At 44.5% G+C, this 22143-nt stretch overlaps 1 protein-coding gene across 6 annotated transcripts in view; it reads right to left on the minus strand.

The window, feature by feature from the left end:
- The window catches only part of PTPN3 (protein tyrosine phosphatase non-receptor type 3), a 95773-nt gene that overhangs the window by 51151 nt on the left and 22479 nt on the right, over nt 1-22143 (minus strand). Inside the window, exon 1 of one of the 6 annotated variants that reach the window (XM_081168501.1) lies at nt 15581-15603. The exons of 3 other annotated variants lie outside the window; for them this stretch is intronic. The gene's annotated coding sequence lies outside the window, so the exon portion shown is untranslated. 2 more of the 6 variants (XM_081168500.1, XM_081168499.1) reach the window with 2 other exon arrangements.

Raw genomic sequence — 22143 nt, forward strand, 5'->3', positions numbered from 1 at the left:
AGGATAGGTACTGCAGTGTGAAAATGCTACCTAGGATAGAAATGGGAATTTTTTTTTGTTTGGTTCACATCTAAATAAAAACCTAGGTAATATACACTTTCTGAAACAATATGTGAACCAAAACCTAGGTATCCTTCAAAATGGAAATCCTTTGAAGTCTCCCAACCCAAATGAAGGTGTACAAAGTATGTATATTAGGGAAACAAGTGCATAAAAATGACAGCCAGTGTGTGTAGTGGTTAGGGTGTGAGACTAAATCCCCACTCATGAAGCTCGCTGAGTAACCTTGGGCCAAACACTGCCTCTCATCCTAACCTCCCTCACAGGGTTGCTGTGCTAATTAATGAGGAGGGAGAGAACTATGTATACCACCTCCGGAAAAAGAGCAACCAGTCTCAGCAGTGGAGGCACATCACATAATCTGAATCTGTCAGACAGAGATGTTCTGCTTTGCTTTTTGATTGATGTGGTTAATTTTGGATGTTCTTGAGCAGGCACAGTGAGTGGCTGTGGCAGTAGTAGCAGTGCAGGTGGCCACAACAGTCCTAAGACTTTGGGGGCTGATAAGGGCAGCCCATACAGATCTGCAGCCAGCAGGAATTCACATGTCATTGCCTATTTTGTTCTCTTGGGCTCCAATGGTAGTAGAAGGTTCATTGAAGGTGACATCGGCACCCTGGAGTATGGGAGGTTCTGTTACCTGGACAGAAAGTAACAGTGGTGCATTATCTGCAAGCAACTCTGAGGGCCTTGCTCTGTCTTCTCTCTAGTATTTTCACCAGGTATGCTACTTGGGAGTTTTTAGAGCTGGTATGGGGTGAAGCACAACATTCTGGACAAATCTGGACAGACCACGGTTCCTTTGCAAGTAGAAAGACAGGCCTGGGTTCTGGGGACACTGAGGGTTAAAGGTCCTCCTAGTTACGGATTGTCATTTGCTTCAAGTGACCAAATCAGAGGGATTAAGTAGATGAATTCACTCTTACATATAGGGTGCTTACCACTAAACTGAGGAATGCTAAGCCGGGCAAAATTCATGCCAAGGAGGAACTAGGATAATTGTTATGATGTATTATTTGGGAGGGTGCAAGCACAGTTGTGGAGTGGGCCCCTTTGGTAAAGTATTTAGATGCTATTCACAGAGCTTACTATTCACATTAGCTTGACAAGGGGGCAGCATCCCATTTGCAGATCTTTGCTGAGGTCTGCAGGGATTGCCTTGACCTGAATGATTATCAAGAAGTATCTGGAGGAGAGTCCTTTATTAAGCACTCTGTGTGGTTTGCTCTTGAACAGTTTGAATTCACTGGAGTTTTCTGCAATATAGTGTCTGCACTGGGCTACTTCTTGGGAGCTTTGCCTCTCATTCTTTCTGAATTGGGGTTGCTGCTATGCTGCAAAGTTGGACATGCAGCAAGAGGATGCAATGACAGCTGGCATTCTGGGGCATATCAGATGTGCATGCACCCTGGTGACTCGACTAGCACTAAGGGCTACTCTAAGGGCCAAATGGAACTGTCCTTTTCCTGTAACTGGTAGACGATTGGTGAAGGAGCAGCCAGGTTATAATCCAATGGGTGATGTTATTTCGCACTAGGTAAGGGGGAGTTTGAATAGTTGCCTCACCTGACCTGACTGCATGGTCCAGGAGGCAGCAAGAGGCTGGCACTCCCTCCTCAACAGCTCAGTACAAAGTCCAAGGTAGTTTGGGGGCTCTCCTTCATCACCCTTTCTGGGTTGTGCAATTGATAGTACCATTGTGCTGGATTTGAACACTGGATTTGAGTGAAATTCAGAAATTGCTGAATTCCAAAAAAGTAGTGCCTGGTGAATTACCTGAGAAATGAAAAATATCTCTGTGGCACACTTTCTTAGAAATCTCAAGAACAATAGGCCTCAATAAACACAGCACAACACACCATTGCACACCCGCATGGCCCCACAGTATGGCAACATCTTCATGGCAGATTTAGAACAACGTTTCCTAAACTCCTACCCACTCAAACCTCTCTTGTACCTGTGACACATTGATGATATTTTTATTATCTGGACACATGGTCAACAGACCCTGGACACCTTCCACCAGGCATTCAATGACTTTCACCCCACCATCAACCTAACAATGAACCAATCTATGCAAGAAATACATTTTTAGACACTACTATAAAAATACAGGATGGGTGTATACACCTTATACCGTGAACCAACTGACTGACAAACATATCTACACGCTTCTAGCCACCATCCCAAACATACGAAACAATCCATTGTATATAGCCAGGCCCTACATTACAGCCGCATCTGTTCCAACTCTACAGACAGAGACTCTCACCTAAGAGATCTACAGCAAACCTTTTTAGAACTAAAATATCTGCCTGATGAAGTTAAACAACAGATCAACAGAGCCAGACTGATACCCAGAGAGAACTTGCTGCAAGACAGACCCAAAAAAGAAAGTAACAGAATACCACTATTAATCACATACAGCTCCCAAGTTAAAACAGTTTAATGCATCATCAGAGATCTACAACCTCTCCTAGACAATGAGAGTTCTGTTTCTCAAGCTCTGAGAGGAAAACCTTCCATTGCTTACAGACAGCCACTCAATCTTAAACAACTCCTCACCCACAATAATACAACAACCAGACTTAACATGGACACTGGTACCAGAGCCTGCAATAAAACCAGATGCCAACTTTGCTGCCACATACACCCGGACAACACCGTTACTGGCCCCAACAACATCAAACATACCATCTCAGGACTATTTAACTGCTCATCTTCTAACATTGTGTATGCCATCAAATCCCAACAGTGCCCTTCAGCCCTCTATATTGGACAAAGAGGCCAAACACTACGCCAAAGGATAAACGGACATAAATCTGATATCAGGAATCACAAGACAGAGAAACCAGTAGGAGAACACTTCAATCTCCCAGGACATTCTATACAAGATTTCAAAGTAGCTGTCTTATTACAGAAGAATTTTAGAAATAGACTGGAAAAAGAAGTTGCTGAATTGCAACTTATTACCAAACTTAAAACCATGGAGAGACCTGGTCTGAATAGAGACATTGGATTCTTATCTCATTATACATGATAAAGCTATTTTTAGCCATCTCACCCCTTGCTTTTTCCTATAAGACCAACTGCAGTCATTAACAGTTGTCAACAGGTTTACGACACCTATCAGCCAATCACCCTTTTCCACCACCCTTCTGAGTAATACCCCTCCCCACCCTCTCACTATATATAAGGGTCTGGTGACTTCTGTTTCAGTGTATCTGAAGAAGTGTGCATGCACACGAAAGCTCATACCAATAACAAACTTAGTTGGACTCTAAGGTGCTACTGGAAGGATTTTGTTTGTTTGTTTGTTAAGACATTTTCTGATAGCTAACTTCTGGTTTTGAAATGGCAGCCCCAGCAGGTGGTGAATGTTTACATATTTTACAAATAGATACTACAGTCTTCGCTTTTAACTTTCCAGATGAGAAGAAATGAAAAGTTGAGCAAATAGGAACAGATAATTTTGCAGGTATTAACAATACATGATAATTCAGTACATGTAATTCTGAAAGTACATATCTGCACAGTGGTACCTCCGGTTACAAACCGTCCTCCTTATGCATGCTTCAGGTAACGAGCTCCACTAACCCAGAAGTAGATGCCCCTAGTTGCAACCATTGCCCCGGGATGCAAGCGGAAGTCGCACACCGGTGGCACGGCGACAGAGAGAGACCCAACAGCGAAAGTGCACATCATGTTAAGAACAGTTTGGGGTTAAGTTTGGGGTACAAAACTTGATTTCAAGTAGTGAACAAAACCTAAATAAAATATTCAGACAATATCATTATGCCAGCAGTGTTAGAATGACTATAGATTCAGTAGCAAGGCAGGCTCTCTTATGAGCAGTTCCATGAGAGGGCTTACCCTTTTGTTAAAAACACTTGTAAACATAGCACTCTGGAACAAGCATTACTTCAACTAGGATATATGAGAATCAAAAAGCTAAGCGGCTAGACCTTCTTCATGCAGGCTGTTATTATCTGCTGTCAAGGTATACACTGGCTTTGATCATCCTAGAGCTGTTTTACGGTTGAACCTGTAATTCACATTTCACTCCTTCAAAATTCAATCCACCCACCCTTGTCTGGTAAACAGAAAGTCAATATAAAAACCACTGCATTCTAATGAACAAAGTGAATTGACTGTGCTTATTTTTAATTATATCATACAAAGATAAGTTTACCTCAGTCTTGCCAACACACCCACAAAAATTACATGGATGCTATGAGATGGCTCTACCCTTCTTGCCCATTGCATTTCAGTGCTGGGCAGAGAGGATGGTGCTTCCTTCCTCTCATGGCCCATTTGGTTACCATTTTGTGCACAGAAGAGGGATGGAGCATCACCTATTGCAACCAGGCAAGTGCTTAAATATGGCGTCTATTTATCTGTTCGCTCAAAAACTGTTGATAATGTACACAAGATAATATCACCAAGGCAACCATCTGTAAACAAACACTAAACCTCCATAAAAATGGCAAAAGTAGTTTCTTTCCCAAATAGGTTTTATCTTAAACAATAGCAAACACAGTAAATAAAAAGTTCACTTGTAACATATCAGTGGTTCAGTAACCAAATGGGTTATTACAAGGTGGCTTAAATCAGACTATGACTACCTAGAGTACACCAACACACCATCTAAGATTAGAAGAGAATGATAAAAAAAGAACTGTTGCAGCCCTGAAATCCATTTGGATGCAAGGCTGCCTGAGAAACAGATGTTCAGATCTTCAGCAAGAGGCTTTGCTTCATATCCTGCCACCATCAGAAGTGCAACATGAGACAAGGTCTTTGCAGTCGCAGTGCCCAAACCAATGGTGGACAGACTGCAGCCTATGGGCCTAATGTGGCCCACCAGTTCTCCTAATTTGGCCTGATCACCAATCTAATCCTTAGAATCATAGAATCATAGAGTTGGAAGAGACCACAAGGGCCATCGAGTCCAACCCCCTGCCAAGCAGGAAAATGTATGTGAAAAATATCACAGGAATGGAAGCAAAACATTATAGGAATATATCACCTGCTTATGGCCCCTAGCACCACAGCAGACTTGCCTATGTGTTATACATATACCTCATTATGCCTTTGCGCCATATTCAGTAAATGACACTACCCACAGCTTACATACACCCTTCTTGCCTCTGTCTCTCTCGCCTCCTATTTTATTATTCTCTCACCCCACCCATGATCTAAATTTAGACTGTATGGGCACAAACCTGTATTTTTGCTTACATGGGTGTTATGCCCCTAAAGGTATTGTATGAAAATTACAACCTGTAACACCCAGTTTCTAACTTTCTGTCACATATAGGTGTGATCAAACAGAAGCAGAATTCATTGTCAACTGGTGCAATCACCAGGGGCAGATTTAGCACCACTCCAAACAGCTTGTGCCCACACACTTTTTGCATATAAAAGTTAATGCTTATAGAAAATAGAATAAAGGACTGAATTTGGAGACAATGAGTGTCCCAGCCCTCAGTAAAATAAAACCTGGAGTGGTTATATGTTCAAACCAAGCACTCAATTGCATGCAGAAGTCTTGTGCTCTGTTGACTTGCTGCACTTTTAAATGTTCAAAAACTTTTAAATGTTCAAAATGCTGCACTTTTAAATGTTCAAAATGATAATGAAGTAAAACATATACACACACCGAACCACAGGCTTGAGGAATATATGAACATCAGGGCTACACTGCAACATTTTGTTATCGGGCTTGTTTATACAAACTCCTCTACAGGAAGAGGCGTGTCACTATTCATGTAGCCAAAACAGCACCACCCTTGCACATGAAGGAGTTATCAGCTACTTTGAAGGAATCCCAAGGTTTACAGAAGTACAGAAAATATTTAAGAAAAAACCCTCAAGAGTTTTATCCCCAGGGTGGATAAAAATTAATGTTTTTTTTTAAAAAATATGTTTGTTATTTAAATAGGCTTTTTTAAAAATTGGAATTTTAAAACAAAATGCTTTTGGAGGAAAAACCTTTCTAAAGATAGTTTTCTATTTAAGTTACATTATAGTCCAAAGGCTATTCATCAGGAAATAAGGATTTGTTTTACGTTTTTCATGTGTGCTAAAACTCAAAGTTGTTGGTTTTTTTTAAAGTCTAACCACACCAGTTAACAAACATGGATACATATGCTATAATGTTATTGCTTTAGTTCAATAAACTGTTTAAATTGTTATTAAAGAAATGATTATTTTTCTCCTTCCAATAAAGTACAGCAGAAAAGTTGTCCAAATATAAACAGTTAACTTATTAAACCTCACAATGATTTCATAATGATCTATGTATTTCTAATAGTATTACCAAATCAGTAATTTTTGATATAGAGTAACTGTAAAAACTACTCTGAAAATTTATTATTCCAAAAAGGAAACCTCCATCTAGTTGTAAATACATATTAAGATTATACCAGCAAGAATGAGTCTTTCTGTAAAAAAAATGATTTAAATCAAGTCTTACTGACTAGTGATTTAAATTGTGATTTAAACTGATTTGATTTAAATCAAATCCACCCTGGCTGAACCCCACAAACAGACCAAGAATGGCTATGGCCAGTGGTCATAGATCAGAGGGAGAAAAGCCAGAAGCCAGATGGGAAGGTGAATAGAATGGAGTATCACGGAGAATGACATTTTTAACTATGTGGAACAGTAAACAGAAGAACTCCACATAGCAACATTCTTTTGCAGGTTCTACTTATTGTTGTTGCTGTCAAATGTATGCTAGTCTAGTCAATACAGATGTGTCTACACATGTAGCAGAATGAAGTGACTGAATGGATAACACCATCCAGTTTGTAGGGAGCAGGTGGCACTGTGGTCTAACTCTAAACCACTGAGCGTCTTTGGCTTGCTGATCAGAAGGTCCGCGGTTCCGGGTATGAGCTCTCGTTGTTCTGTCCCAGCTTCTGCCAACCTAGCAGTTCAAAAGCACACCAATGCAAGTAGATAAATAGGTATCGCAGCGGCGAGAATGTAAACAGTGTTTCTGTGTGTTCTGGCTTCTGTCATGGTGTCCTGTTGCACCAGAAGCGATTTAGTCATGACTCAGAAAGCCGTCTGTGGACAAACACCTTCTCCCTTGGCCTGAAGCGAGATGAGCACCACACCCTATAGTTGCCTTTGACTGGACGTAACCGTACATGGAGGGACGCAGGTGGCGCTGCGGGTTAAACCATAGAGCCTAGGACTTGCCAATCAGAAGGTCGGCAACTTCCTGACAGTAAGAGCTGTTCGACAGTTTGAATCCCCATGACGGGGTGAGCTCCCGTTGCTCGGTCCCTGCTCCTGCCAACCTAGCAGTTCGAAAGCATGTCGAAGTGCAAGTAGATAAATAGGTACCGCTCCGGCGGGAAGGTGAACGGCGTTTCCGTGCGCTGCTCTGATTCTCCAGAAGCAACTAAGTCATGCTGGCCACATGATCTGGAAGCTGTACGCCATCTCACTCGGCCAATAAAGCGAGATGAGCACGGCAACCCCAGAGTCAGTCACGACAGAACCTAATGGTCAGGGGTCCCTTTACCTTTACCCGTACATGGGTCCTTTACCTTTTTTTACCTTACCATCCAGTCTGCAGGGTAAGGGGTACTCCATAGAAGAAACCTAACCAAATCTAGTGAGTTGGTTGGCCTTGGGTCTTTATCCCTGATGTTCTAGGTTTGCTTACTTGTAGTGGTTTTCTAACATGAGATTATTCAAAATGGCTTTCCCCACCTGCAGGATACACCTCAAAACTACTACCAACACAGAGCATGGCAGAGACACAAGCATTCCTCCTCTTCCAAGACTGGGTGAGTACACCCCGCACTAATGCTGCCATTAACTCATTCAGGCAGTACAGTGGTACCTCGGGTTACATACGCTTCAGGTTACAGACTCGCTAACCCAGAAATAGTGCTTCAGGTTAAGAACTTTGCTTCAGGATGAGAACAGAAATTGTGCTCCAGCGGCGCAACAGCAGCAGGAGGCCCCATTAGCTAAAGTGGTGCTTCAGGTTAAGAACAGTTTCAGGTTAAGAATGGACCTCCAGAACGAATTAAGTACTTAACCCAAGATACCACTGTACTACTGCCAGAGGTCTGAACTGGCAGGTAACTGTTGAGGGTCAGCAACTCAAGGGGTACCCAAGCACAAACCACAAGCAGTGGCCACTGAGGGCACAGTAGCCACCACTACCAACAGAAGAGTTGCTGGGAGTTGTTGTTGCCACCCCACTCCTTTTGTGATGTAATGTGATATCACCTGTGCCGGCAGCAGCACTCCTCACCACCACCACATAAAAGGCAGAGGAGTGGTGGTTAGAAGGAGCCCTGCCTGGGTGGCAGGCTGAACTGACGGCTTCTCTGGTGGGTGAGAAGTGGGCTGTGCTCCTTGCAGTGTCTATTGGTGCTGCTGCTCAGGAGACAAGACTCATAGCCGTTTTCTCTCTCTCCTAGTGCAGCAGGGAGGGTTAGGGTTAGGGTTAGCAGAGAGAGCAGGCGTAACACCACCATACCATCTTCATCCATTCCAAACCAGGACGAAAGCATATGAATCCCCACACTCCGTAAGACTGCGGGAGTGTGTGTCAAGGGGTGAGTGAATGTTGTGGCCCCCCAAGTCCACTCTTCAAACAGAAATTCACAGGTAAGTACCCATTTCCAGGGGATTTTTTGCCAGTGTGGACTGGAGGACATACAGTTGATAGAATGCAGCAAAGCAGTAGAGGACAGGGTGGGATCCTTCTGTATCAAAATCCAAATACAAATGACCCTGTCTTAGTACCTTCCTACCAAAAAACCCCAAACAGGGTCAGCTCAGGAGAAAAACAATAACCCTGCTTTATAGTGCTTCACACAAAAGTATGCGGAAACAAGGCCCGGCAGATATGTCAACAAGTGGAGGAACTAAGTCCCTGGTCGGGGAGCAGGGTTATAAATATATTATTGCCTACCCAGATGTTTGGAAAGTTTGTAGATTTAATTCTGTTATGTTTTAAATTATGGAGGTAAGAAAACATTTTAGTGATGATTTTATCATTTTTAAACTGATTAGTGCTTTTTCCCTACAATAAAGAGGTATATTATTTTTATTAATTAATTGAGTTTTAATTTGTTTTAGCCAGTCTGTTCTATAGTGGTTTTAACCTGTGTGTATTAAATTATGGAGATAATGTTTTCTTTAGCGATTCTTGTACAGTCATACCTCGAGTTACAGATGCTTCAGGTTGCGCGTTTTTGGGTTGCGCACTGCGCCAAACCCAGAAGTACCGGAATGGGTTACTTCTGGGTTTTGGCGCTCACACAGAAGCGCTAAATCACGCTTTGCGCATGCGCAGATGCTCCAAATCGCAACCTGTGCGTGTGCAGAAATGGCGCTGCAGGTTGCGAACGTGCCTCCCGCACGGATGACGTTCACAACCCGAGTGTCCACTGTATTGCTTTATCTTTTAGTTGTGAACTGCTTTGAGGGTGTTGTTTTTTCTACAATCAAGTGGTACATGAATTTCATAAAATAAAATTGTCATTAAAAAATAGCAGCAGCAGCTCCCTTCCAGCCACCTCCACACACACACACACACACACACACACACACACACATCCTGCTTGGCCGCAGCAGAGAAGTGGTCAACTGAATCCCGAATAAGACAGAGTACAAATAAGTATGTACTGTAATGTAATAATAATAAATTGCTCTAAAAAAAGGTGCTCTTTTCCAGGCATCTCACACACACACCCCACACACACCCCCACTTGGACAGGTTGGGAGGACATGTGGTCAGGTGGAAATGGCAGTGCATAAATTAATGATATAATAACAACTACAATAAAATTTAAAAGCAGCTGCTTGGACGTGGTGGGTAAGCGGTCAGGCGAGTCCTTGTCAGGGGGGAAAGGCGGGGAATAGATAAACGGACAGCCCTTTTAAAGCAGCGCTGCTGCCGCTGCCGCCTTCCAGCCGCCTCCTCCGCTGACATGGCGGGGCGGGGCAGCCCCGGTCCGCGGCCGTCGCTCTCCCGGAGGAGGCGCGAGGAGGGCGGCGGCGGCGTCTCCGCCCCTGAAGGTGGCCCGCGGCGGGGCGGCCCAACAAGGAAGCGACCTTCCCCCGACACGTCCTGCTGGGCTGCCGCCGCCGCCTCTTTCTCCCCCGCTTCTCCTGAGGGAACCTCGCCCCTCACACGCGCGGGGGCCGCGGCTGCTTCCCCTCAGGGCAGCGCTCCCTCACGCCCGCCTCCCCCTCGCGGCGGCGCCTACCTGCCGGCTCCGCCCTCGGCCCCGACCCAACCTTGTCGGCAGGTGCCGCCGGCGGGTGTGGGGGCCTCGCTCCGGCCGCCCGCCCGCCAAGACCAGGAAGCGCTCCTACCTGCCCGAGGAGGCGGAGGAGGCCGCTAGACCGCCCCTCTCCCGGCACCGCCCATCGCCGCTGGGCGCCGGCCCCCGAGCGGAGCCGAGGGAGCTGCGCTTCGTCGGGGAAACCTCCGGAGCTGCTCGGCTCTCATCGGAAGCTCTCGGCTCCTTCCGGGGGCTGAGATGGCAGCGAGCGCCGTCCACGGGCCGAGAGCTGTTTCGCGCCTGCGCAGTGGAGCTGCCGGATCTCCCCCCCCCCGCAGGACTAGGCCCCGCCCAGGCCCGCATCCTGCTCTCCCAGGGGCCAACTAGATGCCTGTCAGAAACCTGCAAGGACAACCTGAGCACAGGAGCAGCCTGAGCCCGCTCCTCCTCCATGAATAGGTCCAGTCCTCTTTTAAAGGCCTCCATCACTGCCTCCTGCGGGAGGGAGTTCCATCGTTTATTTATGCACTGTGAGAAGCCCTTTTATAATACAGTGGTACCTCTGGATGCAAACGGGATCCGTTCTGGAGCCCCGTTCGCATCCTGAGCAGAACGCAACCCGTGTGTGTGGGTTGTGATTCACCGCTTCTGCGCATGCCATCATTTTGAGCACATGCGTGAGCAGCGAAACCCAGAAGTAACCTGTTCCGTTACTTCCAGGTCGCCGCAGGACGCAACCTGAAAAGATTTAACCCAAAGCTACTTTAACCCAAGGTATGACTGTAATAATAATAATAATAATAATAATAATAATAATAATAATAATAATAATAATAAAATTTATTTATACCCCACCCTCCCCAGCCAAGACCAGGCTCAGGGCGGGTAACACCAGATAATAATAATAATAATAATAATAATAATAATAATAATAATAATAATAATAATAATAATAATTTATTATTTATACCCTGCCCATCTGGCTGGGCCTCCCCAGCCACTCTGGGCAGCTTCCATATAAAACAATTGATTAAGATACAACTTAAAAACAAGATTAAAATACAACATTAAAATGCAGCCTCATTTCAATAGAAACTCAAATCAGAATCTTTTTGGGGATGAAAACGTCAAATCTTCACCAAGGCCACCTGTCCAGACTGGTCCTACGTGGGCCAGAAAAAGCCAGGGAAGTCCCCAAATAGGAAAAAGGGGGAGGGGATCAAATAATTCCAAGCCAAAGGCCAGACAGAACAACTCCCAAATCTTATCACATTCTGCTTCATCGGATGCCCACGAGGTCTAATGTTATTGAAAGATTATTGAAGGGGGGCGACCTTTGTCTATCTACTTTCTCCGGGCCATGCATAATTATATAAACTTCAATCATGTTTCCTCTTCCTTGCCTGTTCTCCAAACCAAAAAAAACCCCAAACACTGCAACTTTTTTTCATCAGGGAGTCACTCTATCTCCTTTTCTGAACTTTTTCCAAATCCATAATATCCTTTTTGAGGTGAGGTAAAGTGTACCTCCATGCATTAACCTAAGCTTTGGAAGCTCCTATAAGGGCATGTGTGGCTTGACATCTGGTTCATTTCTGGCAATTCACCCACCTTCCATGTTACAGTATAACCCCAATCCTAATGCCTGTTTACTCTGAGAGCCAGTGTGGTAGAATGATCAGAGTACAGGATTAGCACCTGGGAGAGTAGGGTTCGAATCCCTGCTCAGCCATGAAGCCTTGGGCCAGTCACAATCTCTCAGCCCCAACCTACTTAATTAAGCATAGAATTGTAGAGTTCGAAGGGACCTTGAGAGTTTTCTAGTCCAACCCCCTGCAATGCAGAAATCTCAACTGAAGTATCAAGGGCAGGTGGCTATCCAACCTCTTGCTTAAAAACCCTCAGTGAAGGAGGGTCCTCCACATTCTGAGGGAGACCGTTCCACTGTCTAATGGCTCTTGCCATCAGAAAGATGTTTAGCCCGTTGTTGGTGGTGTAAAGATAAAAGGGGAGGGGGAACAATTTACACCACCTTGAGCTCTTTGGAGGGAAAAGGTGGAATTAATGTAATAAATAATAAAACTAAAGCCCACTTAGTTCAAAGAAGTTTACTCCATTATGTGGTCATACTACCTAGCCTATGGAATGGGCTCCATCAGGAGGTTGTGGACTCTGCTTCCTTGGAGGTGTTTAAGCAGAGGTGGGTGTCATGGATGCTTTAGCTGAGATTTCTGCATTGCAGGGGGTTGGACTAGATGGCCCTCAAAGTTCCTTCCAACTCTACAGTTCGATGATTCTGTGATTCCAATGCACTATTTGCTCAGGAACAAGCTCCACTGATTATAATAGGGCTTTCTTGAGAATTTAGGAACAGCCCTGCTAGATCAGCCCACAGGCCCTGCTGTCACAGCAGCAGACTAAATGCCTTTGGGAAGACCACAAACAAGACTCGAGTTTACTTATTGGTAAACTAGCATGGGATAAGGCTGTAGATATCACAGAAGGCAACTCAGCTAAAAGTCGGTTGCATCACGGTTGACAGAACAGCTGTCAAGCTTCACGTGGCACAGGAAAGAGAGGTGCCACCTTAGATCAAAAAAAGCTTTAAGTCCTGATATGCCTCATCTGGACAGGCATAACCTGGCCACTACAACCCATGCATTGGCAACCTTGCAGCTGGACTACTGCGATGTGCTTTCCATGTGGGGCTGCCCCTGGGTCCAGACCCTCCAAGTGTCCCTATTTTCCAGGGACGTCCCTGGTTTAGAGAAGCTGTTCTGGTTTCTGATTTGATCCTGGAACGTTCCACTTTTCCTTAGGATGCCCCTATTTTCACTGGAGAAATGTTGGAGGGTGTGGAGTTATCCAACCCTCCGAGCTGTCTGAAGGCAAACCTGTATAGGGAAGTTTTTTTAATGTTAAATGTTTTACTATGTTTTTATATATGTTGGAAGCCACCCAGAGTTGCTGGGGCGACCCAGTAAGTTGTGTGGAGTATAAATAGTAAAATTATCGTTTCTCCCTATTTTCATCGGAGAAATATTGGAGGATATGTGTGGTGCAGAATGCCAACAGCATGTTAACACCTTTGCTACAATATCTTCACAGGGTTAGATTCAAGGCCCTTGTGTTCATATATAAAGAGCTGAGCAACCTGAGTCCAAACACCTTAGGGATGGCCTGAGCTTTAATCTCTCAGTTTGATCACACTGAGATCACCTACAAGAATATTGCTAGCTGTCCTTCATGTTACAGGCCTGACTGGCTTCCACCCTTCCAGCAGAATGTCAGCAAGCACCCTCACTTTTTATTTTCAGGCATCTCTTAAAAGACCCTTTTTATGTACATAGGCACATGTAACTGTTAAAAATGGAGCAGCCACTCATTTTAAGGATCATTTTTTACTGTTTTTATGGTATTTTATATTTTATTGTATACAGTGTTGTATGTCACTGGATTATATTGTATGAACTGGCAATATATAAAAATACTTTTATATATTAAGAAGAAGAAGTGTGCAAGGCAACTTCCAAGAGATTAAATCAATGCAAGAAAAATATGCAAAGCAATTAAGAACAACTGAAATCAGTGGAGCAGCATCTAGATTATAAACAGTATTATGATATTCCATTAAGACCTTGAGCAGCAAAGCAACTTGTACCTAAGGTGTATTAAAAGAGGTGGTTTCCAGGTAAACATGTTTGGGGAGGGTGTTCCAAAGTCAGGGCATGATGACAGAAAGGACTTTTCCCTGGTAGCCACCCAACCAACCTGGGATACTCAAAGTAAGGCCTCAGCTGACCATCTTAGTACCTTCGGCAGGCTTGTGTGACCTACATAAGGTAATAATGTTTCCCCCTAATATTGTTTAGCTCATAGAACAAAGTCCTCTTGGCTTCTGTATGCCAGACCCTCTACTGCAAAGTATATGAACGTAGCACACAGGAGATGAAGTGCCTTTGGCAAGTGTTCAAGGGGGGGGGAGCAGCACTCAAGCAGCGATATTTTGTGTGAGAAAAGGGATGTTACAAGAATGCTTTTATCTGCAAAATGTTGGAAAGCTATATATGCATGGGGGAAAACAGTGGACTCCACCAGTTGTGCAATCTGTGCACTGCACTCAAAGCAAGCAATTTGTCATGATGCTTTTTAAAAGGGGAAGGGGGGGTGAACAGAGCCATTTTAATTTGAAGGTCACAATTAATGTAAAGAATAAAATCTGTGCTCCGTTCATTTAAGTGGCTCTTCCTGGAATATCCTAGCCTTATGGTGTGTTCTCATTTAGTGTACAGCAGTTATGCCCTAGTGGCACCTCTCCAGTTATAAAATATCTACAGAAGAAGATAAATAAATAATTAGATCAGGAGTCGGGATCAGAAAAGCAGCAACTGAATTAGACTAATTGATTTTCAGATTGACGTGTTTCCAAAATGTGTACCAAGGCACAAGAATATATTTCTATATTTGAGTCTTAGAATAAGATTTGCCATGTATATTGCTACCCTGTTCCATCTCACGCTGCTAAGATTGATAGGTGCCACAACAGCTTAATGGGTAAAATTAGAAGTGTCTTTTGTAAGCTGCCACACCTTTCTGACCTAGAAGCCCTGCTCCCCAATTTCATATGTGCAAGAACTGCAGGTGGTTATGCAATGGTGCAGGAAAGCTACTTTGTGCATGCTCAGACTATTTCCTACCTATCTTGCATTTCAGAAAACCAATAGTGAATCCTTGGTACAGGAAATGTACAAGATTCCTCACTATAACCCAGCAGTGGTGATCTTCTAGTTGTTGCCACCATCCTGGACCACTGACCATGTTGGCTGGAGATGATGGGAGTTGGGGTTCAGTTCAAAAATATATGGAGGGTCACAGGTTCTCCACTCCTGCTATAACCAGAGGGCCCTAAACATTTTGAGGCCTGTGGTCCCCTCTTTTCTTCCCAACCCTATACTGCATAGAACACCAATGTCTCACAACAAATGTAACCAAAGAACCTGAAGAGACAATGCATGTGCTTTTCAAAACGAGGGGAAATTATTTTAAAGAAGAAAAGGCGTGTGCGGCAGCCCCCAGTATTTAAAGAGCCCCCACCCCTATTACATCATTAGAAATTAGGACCAGAACATAAACCTATGAAACTAGAAAAGAGCAAAAAATATCAATGTTTGGTCCTGATACGAGGTACTGCACCCTCACTAAAGGAGACTGTATGGATGATTCACTAAATGATTGTAGGGTGACGTGTGTACCTGAGCTTATGGCCTCAAATTCTCTTTATCTTATATGCTGCTTTATTGCACAAATGATGACTAGACTACTGATCCTAAACTGAATAGTTAATTGCCCAACCACCCCCTCCAGAAGCCACTGCTCTCAACTGATTCTCAGCTGCCTCGTATTCAAACTCCCTTTCAAATCCTCATCCAATCATCACTCACCACCAGAATTCCACAATCTCTCTTTCCCCCTCCCTCCCTCCTTAACATTCCCATAATAATTCTGATACAATTACCTTAATACAGTGGTACCTCTGGATGCGAACGGGATCCGTTCCAGAGCCCCGTTCGCATCCTGAAGCGAACGCAACCCGCGTCTGTGCGTGCGCGGTTCGCGATTCGCCACTTCTGCACATGCATGTGATGTCATTTTGAGTGTGTGTGCAAGTGGCGAAACCCGGAAGTAACGCAGTGCCGTGGAGCGCAACCTGAAAACGCTCACCCTGAAGCAACTTCAACCTGAGGTATGACTGTAACCCTATTACATTCAATATTTTATACATTCTGCTCCCTATTACCATACTGTTAGAAGCACTTGAGCTTCCCATTCTTGGCTCCTAGCAAATGGGGGTGAGCAAACTGCAGGTTCTCCATCCCTTTTCTAAAAACCAGAATTCTTCCCCCAAATGATCCCTGGAATTGAAGTGTTAGGGGATCTGGGGATAGTAGGTCTGTGAGAGGGAAGCCACAATGGCACGAATCATTTGGGGGAAGTCATGTTTTGGAAGGGACCCTGAGGGTCATCTAGTCCAACCCCCTGCAATGAAAGAATCTCAACTAGATGATTCAGGGCCGATGGCCATCCAAGGGCTGCTCAAAAGCCTCCAAGGAAGGAGAGTCACTGCTTCAGGCCCTAAGGCCTCTGGAGCAGGAGAAAACAAGCTTGCTCCATCCTCCATGTGACACGCCTTTAGACTTTAGTTATTGAAAGGGCTGCATGGCGTGGATCTCACATCAGTGTTATGAGAGTGTCAGCAACACATTTCTCTCTCCCCTTTCTCCACACCATGCAGAATTGAAATGGTACCCAGAAGGCTGGAGTTTGGCGCCCAGCCAGGGCTGGCTGTGGGCAGGATCCTTGCATTGCCAGGAGTTTGATTAGATGACCCTTGGGATCCCTTCCATGGTATGATTATATCAAGCAGCTATAGGAACAAAAAGATGCTTCTGAAATATTTGGGAATCGTAGAACGACTCTTCCCCACCAGTGGCTTCCAGCAAGAGCTTGCATCTTCCTTAGGAGATAGGCAGGCCAGAACAAGGGGGGAAAGGCTCAGAGTTCAGGTAGGTGGAAATGCCAATTGAGTGCCCTATACTATAGGAATGCTTCCTTCCCGTGTCCCCACCCTCATGCGCCAGACTGGTGCTAGCATGGCTGAGAGCCAGCTGCTTGCTGATTGCTCTGTTTTCTTTGCAAGGAGGGATCCTTTCCCCAGCATATACTTTGTTCTGGCCAAATCCTGGAGAGACGTGACAACCCTCAGGTACTGGGGCAGAGGGAAGGAAGGGGTCCTTGTGAAACACGTTTGGGGAGTCTGTGGCTTCCAGCAAGTGCTTTTCAGAAGCATTGCTCTCTCCAACAGGTGAGGCTGAGCATAACCATCATGGCTAGTTGCCTTTGATAGGCCTCTCCTCCATACAATTGTTTCGCCCTCTTTGAAAGCCATCCCATCCAAGATGCTCTTGTGGTGCATCTGATTCTCCTGTGCTTCCTTGCTCCTTCAAGGAGATGACTATTGTGAGATCCTTTGGTTAACATCTCTCTGGGCTGGGAAGGATTAAAGAATCAGAGGACTGTTGAAGCACAACTGATCAAAGGCAGGCAAATCTGTTAGCATCTTGATAAAGATGCTCAAATAACAAAGGATGCTATTATACCCTGCAAGCCTCAGAAAAAGCTCCCAAGCTGATGGAGAAGAGAGCAGTGAAGTGGTCAGTGGGGCTCCAGGTTGTCGTTTCTGGATCCCACCACAGCCCTTCCAAGTTGCCAAAGAAATCAATGTTACAACAGTTTTTCCTTGCACCTCCTCCCCATGATCCCTCGTGGAGCCTTCTCAGACATACGCTGTGTCTGAACCAGCAGAGCCCACCAAACCAAGTAATCAAGGACCCAGTCAGGAAGTGTGTGCAGTCATACCAGAAATAAGCAAAATAACTAAACAGGTACTAGAAGTCACCCCAGAACTGGCCCTACTGAACACCTTCCAAGATAACAATGCCCACTCACACTAGAAAGAGCTCATAACCCACGGACAGCATACGATTCAATATGGCTAACTTAACCCGACAACCCCCCTCACCCACGAACAAACAAATCCCACTGCAGCCGGCCAAAGACAATCAACCACACCCTAGGCCACCCCAACCTCTCTCACCACCAAGGAAACATAACAAGTGAATAGAAAGAGAACTTCCCCAAGTGACTCTGAAAGAAACCCCCCAAGCATACACTAAATAAAAGAACTTAAGCTTTGCACCCCAGGCCCTCTCTCCTGTCCTACCCCCACCCCCCACGGACACACATGGTATGTCTAAAAGCTGTCATGGACACGGGTTTCCAGTTCCAGTCTGCCCGATGGCGGAGGAGAGAGGCACAGACAGAGAAAAGGGGAGTGGAAGGGGTTAAAGCATTCCCTAGAAACCTCCTGGGGTACAGCAGCTGAATAGGCTGACCCCCCCTCCTGTCCAGTTCAACACAGGGGCAGACAGAACCCTCCCAGATCGCCATCGGAAGCAGAGGTTCTCCTAATAATTGGGTTTTAATTGGCATTAAGTGAAGGCGCACGGCTTGTCATTGGAGTAGATGTGAACACTAAAACTCTGGACTGTCCAGATGCATGGAACTGAGGTTTGAAATTGGGAGAAGATTTTATTCTGTGTTGGAGGTGGGTGTAGGAGAGGGAAGCCTTCTGCTATTTTTTTTACGAAAGTTCCTACTTTTATGATTTGGCAACCCTCTCCAAACACAAATTTAAATATATACAAGTGAAGATGGTTTGACGTACTGTGTAACTTTGAGATTTAAAAGAAGATTTAAAGCTGTGTGTGGTTTGAAGGATGTGAAAGGGGGAGTCTTGTTTTGATGGATGTTGCTGGGAAACTTGAGCTTAACCCCCCCCCCCCAAAAAAAGAAAGAGATTATGGAGGGTGGCTTGGTTGAATCTTAAAGAGAAGGTGGTGCCTGAAGTTGTTTTTGAAGAGAAATACCCCTCCCTCCCCCCTCCCTTTCCAGATGGAGGGAAAAGGTGAATCTCTGGAAACTGTTGATTCAGATGACCAGCAGAAAAGAGAGGATTGTTGTTTATCTGGAATTGCCTGAGTATTATGGGATGGAGCTGAGCCCAGGAAGGAGGAGTTGGCCTTGGGATTATAGCTCCACCCTGACCCAGGCCTACATCCCAGCCAGAACAGTGAGAGAAGAAGGCAGCCCAAGGGGGGGGGGCACAGGCATATAAGGCCAATTAGATCAACAACTAGATTTATTAGACGGGACACAAACAGACTGAAAAGAAAAAGAGTTATTGCTCCTCAGTTGAAGTTTTATGTAAGGTTAAATAATAACACAAATAGAAATCATTAAGAGTGCAGCTGTTGATTAAGTGATTCTTTTGTAAAATAAGAATATGAAATGCAGTAATATTAGAACATAATGGATGCATCAAGAATGGCATATGGGAAACTGCTTGAACAAAACTGAATTAATTTGGAATTAATTGGTATTTTTATAATTGGGTCAAAATTGGAAAATCAATAACAATAATTGGTAATTAAAATAAAAGCTGACATAGACACAAGCACCAAATGATCTCCTTGACCCCTGATGCTTGACCCTCTAGGCTTATTAAGCTTGCCAAGGGGTGTGATCCAGGGTTTGGTCAAAGCATCACTGTGTGTCAAGGTGCTGTCCAGGAAAGCAGAGAGACAGAGAAAACACAGGCTTTTTAGTCCTTTTTACTATTATTCCAGATGCCCAAGGCAAGGCAACCAAGTACTTTTCAGTATCTCACCCCCCCCCTCCGAACTTCCCTATTCATCAGTTTCCTCCCCTCTCCAACGGTTGCTGTTAAGGGCCACCTGCCTTCAAGTCCTCTGCTCTGCTATTCTCAGTAAACACCTGGTTTGGAGGGAGGGAATGGGTTCTGGGAGTCTCTCCAGTGACAGCGTGTCAGTCAGCTGCTGCTCGGGCTCTGCCTGCTCAATGCTACCTGGATCCTCATCTCCCATTATTTCCCAACTTCTTCCCTCTTGTTCTTCCTCTAGGGCAGGCATCCCCAACCTGCGGCCCTCCAGATGTTTTGGCCTACAACTCCCCTGATCCCTAGCTAACAGGACCAGTGGTCAGGGATGATGGGAATTGTAGTCCAGAACATCTGGAGGGCCGAAGGTTGGGGATGCCTTCTCTAGGGTGTGCCCTGTGTCGAGCCAGTCCTATACTATCTGCCCCTTCCTCCTCTCTGGAAGGCTCCAAGGGAGGTGGTCTCTACCACTCCTCTTCATCTGCCCAGTCTCTGACACTGTGGGAGGGAGTGGTCCAAGTTGTCGTGAAAGAAGTGGTGATCCATCCACTCCTGGAAAAGCCCAGCCTGGACCCACTGGTTTATGACAACTGCCACTTGGTTGAAAATACCCTCCTTTTAGGGAAGTTGACCAAGAGGGTTGTGGCAGAACAATTTGAAGGACTCATGGATGACATAGATTATATTGACCCATTTCAATCTGGGTTCAGGCCTGATTATGGGACTAAATTGGCCTTGGCATCTTCACTCCAATTAATGAGGGATGCAATTGGGAGGCTTTCCTTTGAGAGCCCTACTGAAATGAAAAGGAGCCATGAAAGAGCGCAAACATATTTCAGATCATAGTTCTGCATTAAAATGTATGACACTGGAATCCAAAAAATATCTGTCTTCAGTGGTTATTTCTACCGAGATTTTGTTTTTGTAATTGTACAGACACGACTGGTTGTCAATAGGTTTCTTTTTGCTATTAATATGCATTGCAAAGCACGTTGCTACAGCTTTTCTGAAATTCAAGGATACAGGATGCTTTCATGAATATTTATGGTCACACTTCTGCTTCCTATGGTATAATTTAAGAGCCCCAGTAATGATTCAGTCTAACAATTTCATGAAGAAAGCTGCTTCTCTTCCCGTAGAGGTTGAATTAATTGTATTAGATGTGCACAAGAGCATTCCCTGTGGTCACCAGAGTTTTAAGCCTCAGCTTCTGGCTTTTCTTGGCAACATCACATACACAAAATGAGAAAGGTCAGCTGAAATTTCCAACATGACAATATGCTATTCAGCCACTGTTTGCCTAGAAGGGCCATGCCTTTAACCCCACCTCATGGCTGTATGGATCCTTCCAGCTTCCCACTTGTACAGAGCAAAAATCTATAGCAGGGAGCCTCCTGCAGGCTCTCTGTGTGATTTTGACTGAGCATAAATCTGCTGCAAGTTTGCTAAGGAGCACAAGAGTAACACCAACTGACAAAGTGCCATGACCCCACAGAGCACCAAAGTACAGAACAAGTTACGCAGCTGTACAAAGAGAAGGTAAGCGATACATATTTATTAATTAATGCATCTGCTGAAACTAAAACAAAGGCATTGTAAAAGCATTGTGTGCCAGGAGCTAAATCCTGGGAGCATAAATTTGTGCATCCTTGTTGTTGTTGTTTAGTCGTTTAGTCGTGTCCGACTCTTCGTGACCCCCTGGACCAGAGCACGCCAGGCACTCCTGTCTTCCACTGCTTCCCGCAGTTTGGTCAAACTCATGCTGGTAGCTTTGAGAACACTGTCCAACCATCTCGTCCCCTTCTCCTTGTGCCCTCCATCTTTCCCAGCATCAGGGTTTTTTCCAGGGAGTCTTCTCTTCTCAAGAGGTGGCCAAAGTATTGGAGCCTCTGCTTCACGATCTGTCCTTCCAGTGAGCACTCAGGGCTGATTTCCTTAAGAATGGATAGGTTTGATCTTCTTGCAGTCCATGGGACTTTAAAGAGTCTCCTCCAGCACCATAATTCAAAAGCATCAATTCTTCTGCGATCAGCCTTCTTTATGGTCCAGCTCTCACTTCCATACATCACTACTGGGAAAACCATGGCTTTAACTATATGGACCTTTGTTGGTAAGGTGATGTCTCTCCTTTTAAGATGTTGTCTATTTTTTTTTTTTTTTTAATAAAAATTTTTTATTGCTTTTTTCCAGGGTAAAAGAAAGGTATGTCATCCATAGCACATCAAAAGCAGTTTTACAGAAAAGAAAAGAAGTTATAAAAGAAGAAAAGGAAAAGATTCACTTTTTCACATCCATTTTCATGATCGATCAGACTTCCCCACGTCCCCCATCCCCTGTTTTCTTTACAAAAAAGAAATAAACAGCAAATTAATACCTTATTTCATATGTTTTTGTGTTTTCATTTAGTTATATGGTCCGTATTTTATACATTTCAAGATCTTAACTTAATTTTCAACGTTTACCAAATTCAATACTGAAGCATGTTTTTTCAGAACATTTAGCAAATTCTCAACATTCATA

The sequence above is a fragment of the Podarcis bocagei genome (assembly GCF_964188305.1).
Source record: "Podarcis bocagei genome assembly, chromosome: 13".
Classification (NCBI taxonomy): domain Eukaryota; kingdom Metazoa; phylum Chordata; class Lepidosauria; order Squamata; family Lacertidae; genus Podarcis; species Podarcis bocagei.